Here is a 7,560-nt window from a genome sequence, read left to right as displayed (position 1 = left end):
GCCCCCAGCTCTCGGGAGCCATGCCCACTTTGTGGGACGTGACAGGCCTTCACAACTTCTCTGTGCAACCCATTCCCATGTCTCACCAGTATCATTGTAAAAAATGTCTTTGTATGCAATGTAATTGTACCCTTTTTCAGTTTAAAATCATTGCCCCTGCCCTGTCATTGTAGACCTCGGTAAAAAGTCTCCATCCTTCTTGTAAGCCACTTTACACATTGAAAAGGCCTCAATAATGTCTCCTTGGAGCCTTCTCCCTTCTAGGCTGAACAACTCCAACTCTTTCAGCAAATCTTCATAGGAGAGGTGCTCCAGCTCCCTGATGATCTGCATGGCCTCCTCTGGACTTTCTCCAAGACCTCCATGTGCTGCTTGTGCTGGGAACCCTGGAGCTGGACACAGTATTCCAGGTGGGATCTCAACAGAGAGGAGTAGAGGGAGAGAATCACCTCCCTTGACTTTTCACATTGCTTCTAATAATAATAATCACCTTGTCCATTTATGGGCAAGTATGATAACAGCAATCCTTTCAGAAGTACTGACGCTTTTTTTACTTGAAGTAGCAGCGCAGCTGCAAAAGGTTTCCCATTGGAGAGTTCATATTGCACAGAAATAATGTTTGCCATGAAAGAGACAGGGAAGATATTGTATGTCTTTCTTCCTTTTTTCTTTTCCATCCCAGCAGGCAGTCAGATCTCTTTGCTTGGCTGTAACTCACAGAACTCTCTCACATGTTCTATGAAGGAAGGACTTTGCATGGTGTCTAGCCATGAAGATTTACAATTATATCAACCCTAAAGTTCAGTAACTCAAGTTTTATGATGTCCTGATTTGAGCCAGGACAAAAGCAATTTTCTTTTTGTAATTTTTCTTCTCAGTTGAGCATTTTCTAAGTATCTGCACTTTCTGAAATTAGCAGCCTTTTTTTTTCAACCGGAGTCTGCTTCTACGACCCATAACACTCAATGCTTAGTTACTGTTGGAAAATGATATGCAGAAAGGCTTGCTTATACTTATTCCAATAGAAATCAATGTCACCACTTGGTTGTCCTAAACACAAAATCATAGAAACATAGAATCATCTGGATCATCTATTCCAACCTTTTAATGTAATACTATAGTTTATATAACATGGCTCAGCACATTGTCAAGCTGAGACTAAAAGCTGCCCAATGAGGGGGAATCTGCCACTTCCTCTGGGAGACTATTCCAGTGTTCAGTTGTCCTCTTGGTGAAAAATTTACCTCTTGTGTCTTTATGCTCTGGAAACAAAATGGAGGAAAGGAGTCACACCTGAGTTGCTCCTGCAGGGGACACCAGACAGGTGACCCAAACTGACCAAATGAAGCTCTCTTTGTCCATGGCTGGTGTCCTAGTTGGACTCAGTCCATTCTTCTGCCTTTGATCTTGATCCCATGCATTCCCTAATCCTTGCATTCCTGCATACTTCTCCCACTTGCTGCTGACTTCAGGAGCCTAGTCCAGGACTTTCCCAGCTCCTGGCCTACAGACTCTGGGGTGACGTGTTATTGGGGGAGAGGGTGATATTGGTTCTGTATAAAATTGTACTTATTTCTTTATTTTCTTTTTTATCATTACTGTATCACTAAAGCTGTGCAGTACAGCCTCTAACCTGTAACTCTCTTCCCTTTTTCTCTTTCTTTTCTCTTCCAGGGTTAACAGAGAACATTTGTGTTTCATTTAATTGTTGTCCCACAATAAAACCTTGACATAGGAAGCCAGCATGTGTAATATTTGTCCTGAGGTTTTACAGAATTAAGAAAAGAGTAGATTTTGTTGAGTGTGTGTTTTTGCCCTCGAACTCTTTTCTGACTTCTAATGCAAGTGCTCTAACTGAAACTGGGGTCTAAAATCTCTGATGGAGTGGAGAAATTTGGTGGTTCTCCGTATGCAGCTCATGAAGATGTGGAAAGAAGAGACAAAAGAACTGAATATTTTCCATTGTCTCAAGTGACAAGAACACTTACAAAAATGATTAAGTGCCTTCTTTTGCTTCCTGACAGGTAGTACATCTGTCAGGAGCAGTCGATGCCTAGCCTTTGGTGGCCATGAATTTAAAACAGAATTCAGTTACAGAAGCATACATTTCTTTGTCCTCCATGAAATGTTAAAGAACAACTCTAATTTTAACATCAATATGACTGATGCCTCATGTATCATTTATAATATGTCCTTTTGCATCTGGTGCCTCCATTAATGCTCACTGACAGATTCCCGTGTTCAACGTCATGTTGGGCTTTGACTTATGACCACAGCAAAATGCTTCAAGAAGGGTGCTGCTGTTTTCTTTCCTCAAAATGGCCTCTACCTTTACCATGTCATTAATGTCATCTTTTCAAAGACCTTGTAGGTTCAAGTGCCTGAGAAGTCCTGTGGTCAGTTAAGCAAAGGAATGAGTATTTGTATTGAGAGAAGTGTCTGTCTGTGTATGACTGAGCCAAAAGCAGTGAAGGTGAATCGAAGATGCAGATGACAAACTCACTGAGGGATGATGATTCTGGGTCAATTTTAAAAACACCTGGTTAAAAACTTCTGTGACATTCAAGAGTGATGAAACAAAACAAAAATTAGGGCTCCTGTGCTGCATTGGGTGGGCTGGATTTTTCTTTATAGCAGCATGTAGAGGTCTATGTTTCATGTCTTTGACCAACACACTGATGTTTCAGCTACTGCTGAGCAGTGCTTGCAAAGCATCAAGATCTTCTTCATTTCTCTCTGCTCTCTCAGTGAGTATATGTGGCCTGGTGAGACACTGGGACTGGACACAACTGGGACAATCAACACCAAGGGACCAAAGAGATATTCCATCAGATGACATCATGGTCATCAACAAAACTGCAGGAGGTAGAGACTAGTTTTTTCCAAAGTAGCCATCGCTTGGAGACCGTCTGGGCATCAGTCTACTGGTGGGCAGTGGTGAAAAATTGCTTTTCCATCACTTATTTTTTTGTTTGTTTGTTTGTTTTTAATTTACCCTTCATTTATTAGATAGTCTTTATCTCAACTCATGAGCTTTTCTTGCTTTTGCCCTTCTGATTCTCTTCCCCATCCTTCTGGCAAGGACTAAACTGGGTGAGGGTTTAATTACTGGCTGGGGTCAACCCAAAATGGACCCCAAATGTTATTTAGGCTATGAGGGACTAATCTAAAAGCTTTTTAAGAAATAAAACTGCAAAAGTTTTTTTCATTTAAAAGCTCGGGGAAAAGGCCAACAGAGGAACACTGTAGTGACTACAGAAATGTTTTTCAGTTGTGCTTGATACTAGTAGTCTTATCCAAAAACTGTTAGACTGCCTTATGGTGTACTGGACAACAATATTTCAGTCTGATAGTAGCACCACTATTCCAACTGCTAGTCTTGATAAGCAATAAAAATAAGGTAGTTTTATGTAATAATTTACTATCTATAAGGAGGATCTATAGTACTGTCCTACTGTCTATATTTTAGCAAATTTATGCTGACCAAAAGTAAAACAAGAGCATATCTACATGAGTATGTATTGTAGAGCAAAAGAAGTAGATCTGCACACCAAGACATTTAGGGCTGACATTCATATTACACAAATCTATAGTTTTTTACTTTGGTTTAACCCTGGACTGGTCCTGTGGACTGGAAGGGTGTAGCAGGCAAATTATATCTGGAGAGGCTTCAGATAGTAAGTTTTGGTTGGGTCTTTGCCAAAAGAAAACTTATTATCATACTCTGAAAGTGCTCCATGAAATGAAAATGCAATACAGGGATATGACCAGGAAATTCATTCTAAAAGCATGCTCTTGATCCCAGCTGTAGTGCTAAACCACCTGTATTGTCAGTTTGTAGACAGGCAGTTTCCAGAATTTATGGTGCTTTTATGAAGCAATTAAACAATTAAAACTGATGCCTTTCATTAAAATTTGAGTGAAGGTTTACCAAATGTGAGACTGAATGTATTCCAATTAATTTTTAAAATTGTTGAGGACCTCTGGTAATGAGTAAGTAGCTTTTTTGTCTGGGGCAGGGCACAACTTTTCATTTGGTCATTGAACAGGTCCTGGCATTCTGCCATCTGACATCCAGGAGATGTTACTCTCAGAAAAGGCTGAAAAGGCTGGCCAGGTTTCCAAAATTCATTTGTGTACTTATCACTTGCTACATTTTTGTTGTGTTCCCTGTTGAGCAAAGCAGTGTTGGAAAGTAATAAACAAATCCTTCTTCCAAGTGGAGATGCTGCAGGAAGCAGGGCAGAACACAGTTGCTTTAACCAGGATTTCCAGGTGCCCGAGGGAGCCAAGTCTGCTTGGAATTGCTGCCACAGTGTCTGGCCAGTTCACTGAGCTGCCCTGCTGTGGCAGATTCCTCTAATCACAGCAGAGGGCTGTGCAGTCACAGGCATTACTAGTCCTTCCCTTGGACTCCTGAAGCAGGACTGGTAGAGCCTGGCTAGCTGCTCTGTTCCCCTAATGATTGCATTAATTGCATGTTTTGATAATTAGTATTTAATTTGAAGTAAGAAAAGTCCAAGGCCAGAAGTTACTACTGGATGATTCAGTTGAAGCCTGGAGCAGCATATCAGCTGGGCATGTCTGTCTTGAAATCACGGAGTTTTACTTTAGTTAGATGAAATGGTTGTGACCATTGGGAGACAGCTGTGAACTACTGGAAGAACATATCTGGGATTAACAGCTCCAAAACCAGAAAGTGCACAGAATTTATTTTCCTTTTTTTTTTTTAAAAAAAAATCTTTATTTGAGTAGAATCTCTGAGAAACAACATGAACAGAGCATTTGTGCTCCTGCCTTCTAGGCTTCCTCTCCATTAAATCTTTATGTTTCCAGGAATCAGTGCATGAGCAGCAATGCTGGTTGGCCAGGCATTGTCCCAGAGCTCCCTGAATCCTAGGGAAAAGGTCACAGGTCAGATGTTAAGAAATTCAGTCACCAAGTTCCCCTATGATATCAGCAACACAATGACAGGAACAGCCCCTTTGTTCAGTAAAATGACACTCTCAATGGAGTCTGGAGCAGAGAAAGGGTTTCTTCTAGTCTGTGCAAGAACAGGCAGAATTTGGCCCTCTCTTTGCAACTGGACAAGGCAACTAGAGGAAATCTGGAGCCTCTGTCAGTAGCACCAGGCTTTGTAAAAGTGGGTGTCTGTGTAGGACTGGCAGATATAACACAGGACTTACACAGGACCCCTGTTTTCCTACATGCACCTGCAGACTGGGTGGGATACCCCACCCTCCTGAGACAGCAGTGGGGTTCTGCACAACTGCATTTTAGTCCCTTTGCAGGGTCAGAGACAGTGTCTCCAGCCACAGCTCCTGCTTATGTTCATGTATTTTCAGTGTGACCAGCCTAATAAGTATTAATTATTTCTGTGTGTTGTCCTTTTAATAGTAACAACTAAGTTTTTCGATTTTACACTTGGCAAAAGGAGGTTAATGACCTGGAATTTCACAAGCACTGTATCATAATTACATCAGTCATTAAATCTTTAATGGTATTTTTAAGAAATGGAAGAGATAAATGCTTGTCTTGCTGTTCTCTCATGCTCCAAGATGCTCTGTACATTCCCATATTTGCTGAAGTCAGCAGAAGCTAAGGATGTTAAACTTCATGTAGAAATGAGATTGGCAGATCAATGATGTGTTTCATCTAATATTCTGCCTCTGAAATTGGCTACATTTGTTGGGTGAATTAGGGTGGTGTCTAAAGAGTGGCAGGGCTGATGAGTGAGGACGTGTTGGGCTTTGTTCCTCTTGGTCAACGATTGGTTTTATACCTTGGAAAATGCCACTTCAGTCTTTTGTGTCTGTAGTTGTTCCACCATTTAGCTTCCTTAATTATTGAAATTGACTTAATTTCAACATAAAAATCTGCATCTTTACTACAATGGCTCTAGGTTTGCTGCTGTTATACAAAAAAAACCAAAACAACCCCTGTAAAGCTACTGAGGCCACCATTTAATATCCTTTTGGGATGTTTCTGGCAGTACAAAATTGCTGTGGTGTGGGTGTCTGGAGATACATTTCATTTTACAATCATAGTAAGACTACTGAAAACATGCATAAGTTTTGCTTGACTTTTATATCCAGTGGCAGTTCAAATTATTTCTGCAACCACAGAAGTTGAAGGCTACTGAGAAAACAGCAATTTTATTTTTTTTTAAATTGTCAGCCAGCTAAGTGTTTTGGGCTCACCATAACTTTCTCTTTGAACATTATTTTAAGAAAACCAAACCTCAATTTGTATACGTTTTCAGTTAAACACTTTCAGCTTTAAACATCAGGAATATAAAGAGAAAAATCTTGAAAGTATGCATCATTTGCATACATATAGGAAGACACTTGGCTGAAAAAGAATTATAATCTGATTTTCAAAGCAATCAGCCTTGCCCATTTTCTTGCAATTTTGTGTTTGTTTTTTTTAAATTAAATTTGTAATTTAAATTATTTTATAATAAGAATGCTTCCCCTCTCCTCCTGGCCCAAATTTCCCTAGAGAAAACTCCTAGTATTTCTGTTTCTACGTTTGTCCCTTAGGTTCTTATCATATTTTGGGGGGAAAGGCTGTGTCTTGTAATGGACACATGTTGACACATATTTGCTCCAGTGGCTTTGTGTATGCTACTAACCTAGAAGTACTGTATGGAAGCTATTTGGGTTGAGGCAAACTGGTGTCTTAGTCCATGTAGTCTCTTAGGAACATTGAAACTTAAGGACTGAAATATGTAAACCTTGATTTCAGGAAGAAGATTAATATGAAGGACTGGAGTCTGGTGATCCAAGGCTGTACGCAGCAGGTTGGCTCTGCATTAAAGGCTTTGGTCATAAAGGATCTGGTACAAAAGGATGTGAGCAGCAGTTAATTCTCTAACTGGGTTTGTTCTTCCGTGCAGCAGCAGCACAGATACAGGCTGCCTCTTACAAACATTTAAAAAGGCATAAGGTGTGTCACTGTGTCTGCAGCCCCCGAGCCCCTGGTTCTGCTGAAGGGGGTGGCACAGGGTCAGGTGCTGCTGGGGCCAGGATGTCACTGGGAACCCCTCAGCTGGGGAGGCTGTAGCAGGGTGGGCATTTCCTTTTAGGAATGTGGGAGAGTAATGCTGCCAGGTAAAAACATGTTGATATTCTCTTTCTCATTATTAAAAAAAAAAAAAAAAAAACACAAAAAAACAACAACTACATTTTTTGGAATTACTAGTCACTGAAAAATTCTTTCAAAGCAGAATCAAATGTAGTTAAAATACTGAGTGAAGTGTTTGACATTAAAATGTCTACCAGAAAAACCACTCTATTTTTTTAAAAGTAGTGATGAAATCTGCTTTTCTAAATTAGCAGATTGTACTAAAAAAGATTATTATTGTTAAGAACAAGCTGTTACCAGTGAGCTTGTTTGGCATTTGGAGCCCAGTAATTAAAAAACATCCTTGTAAGAACAAAATACACTTTTATTGTCTATGCTAACTAGCTGTTTTTAATAATTTTGATGTGAGAAAAAGTTTCTGAAAGTGTTTGGGATTTGTTGGAGTAAACATATACTTTTTTAAAAAGAAAAAAT

This window comes from Apus apus, chromosome Z (assembly GCF_020740795.1).
Source record: "Apus apus isolate bApuApu2 chromosome Z, bApuApu2.pri.cur, whole genome shotgun sequence".
Lineage (NCBI taxonomy): Eukaryota > Metazoa > Chordata > Aves > Apodiformes > Apodidae > Apus > Apus apus.
This window is presented reverse-complemented; position numbering follows the sequence as displayed.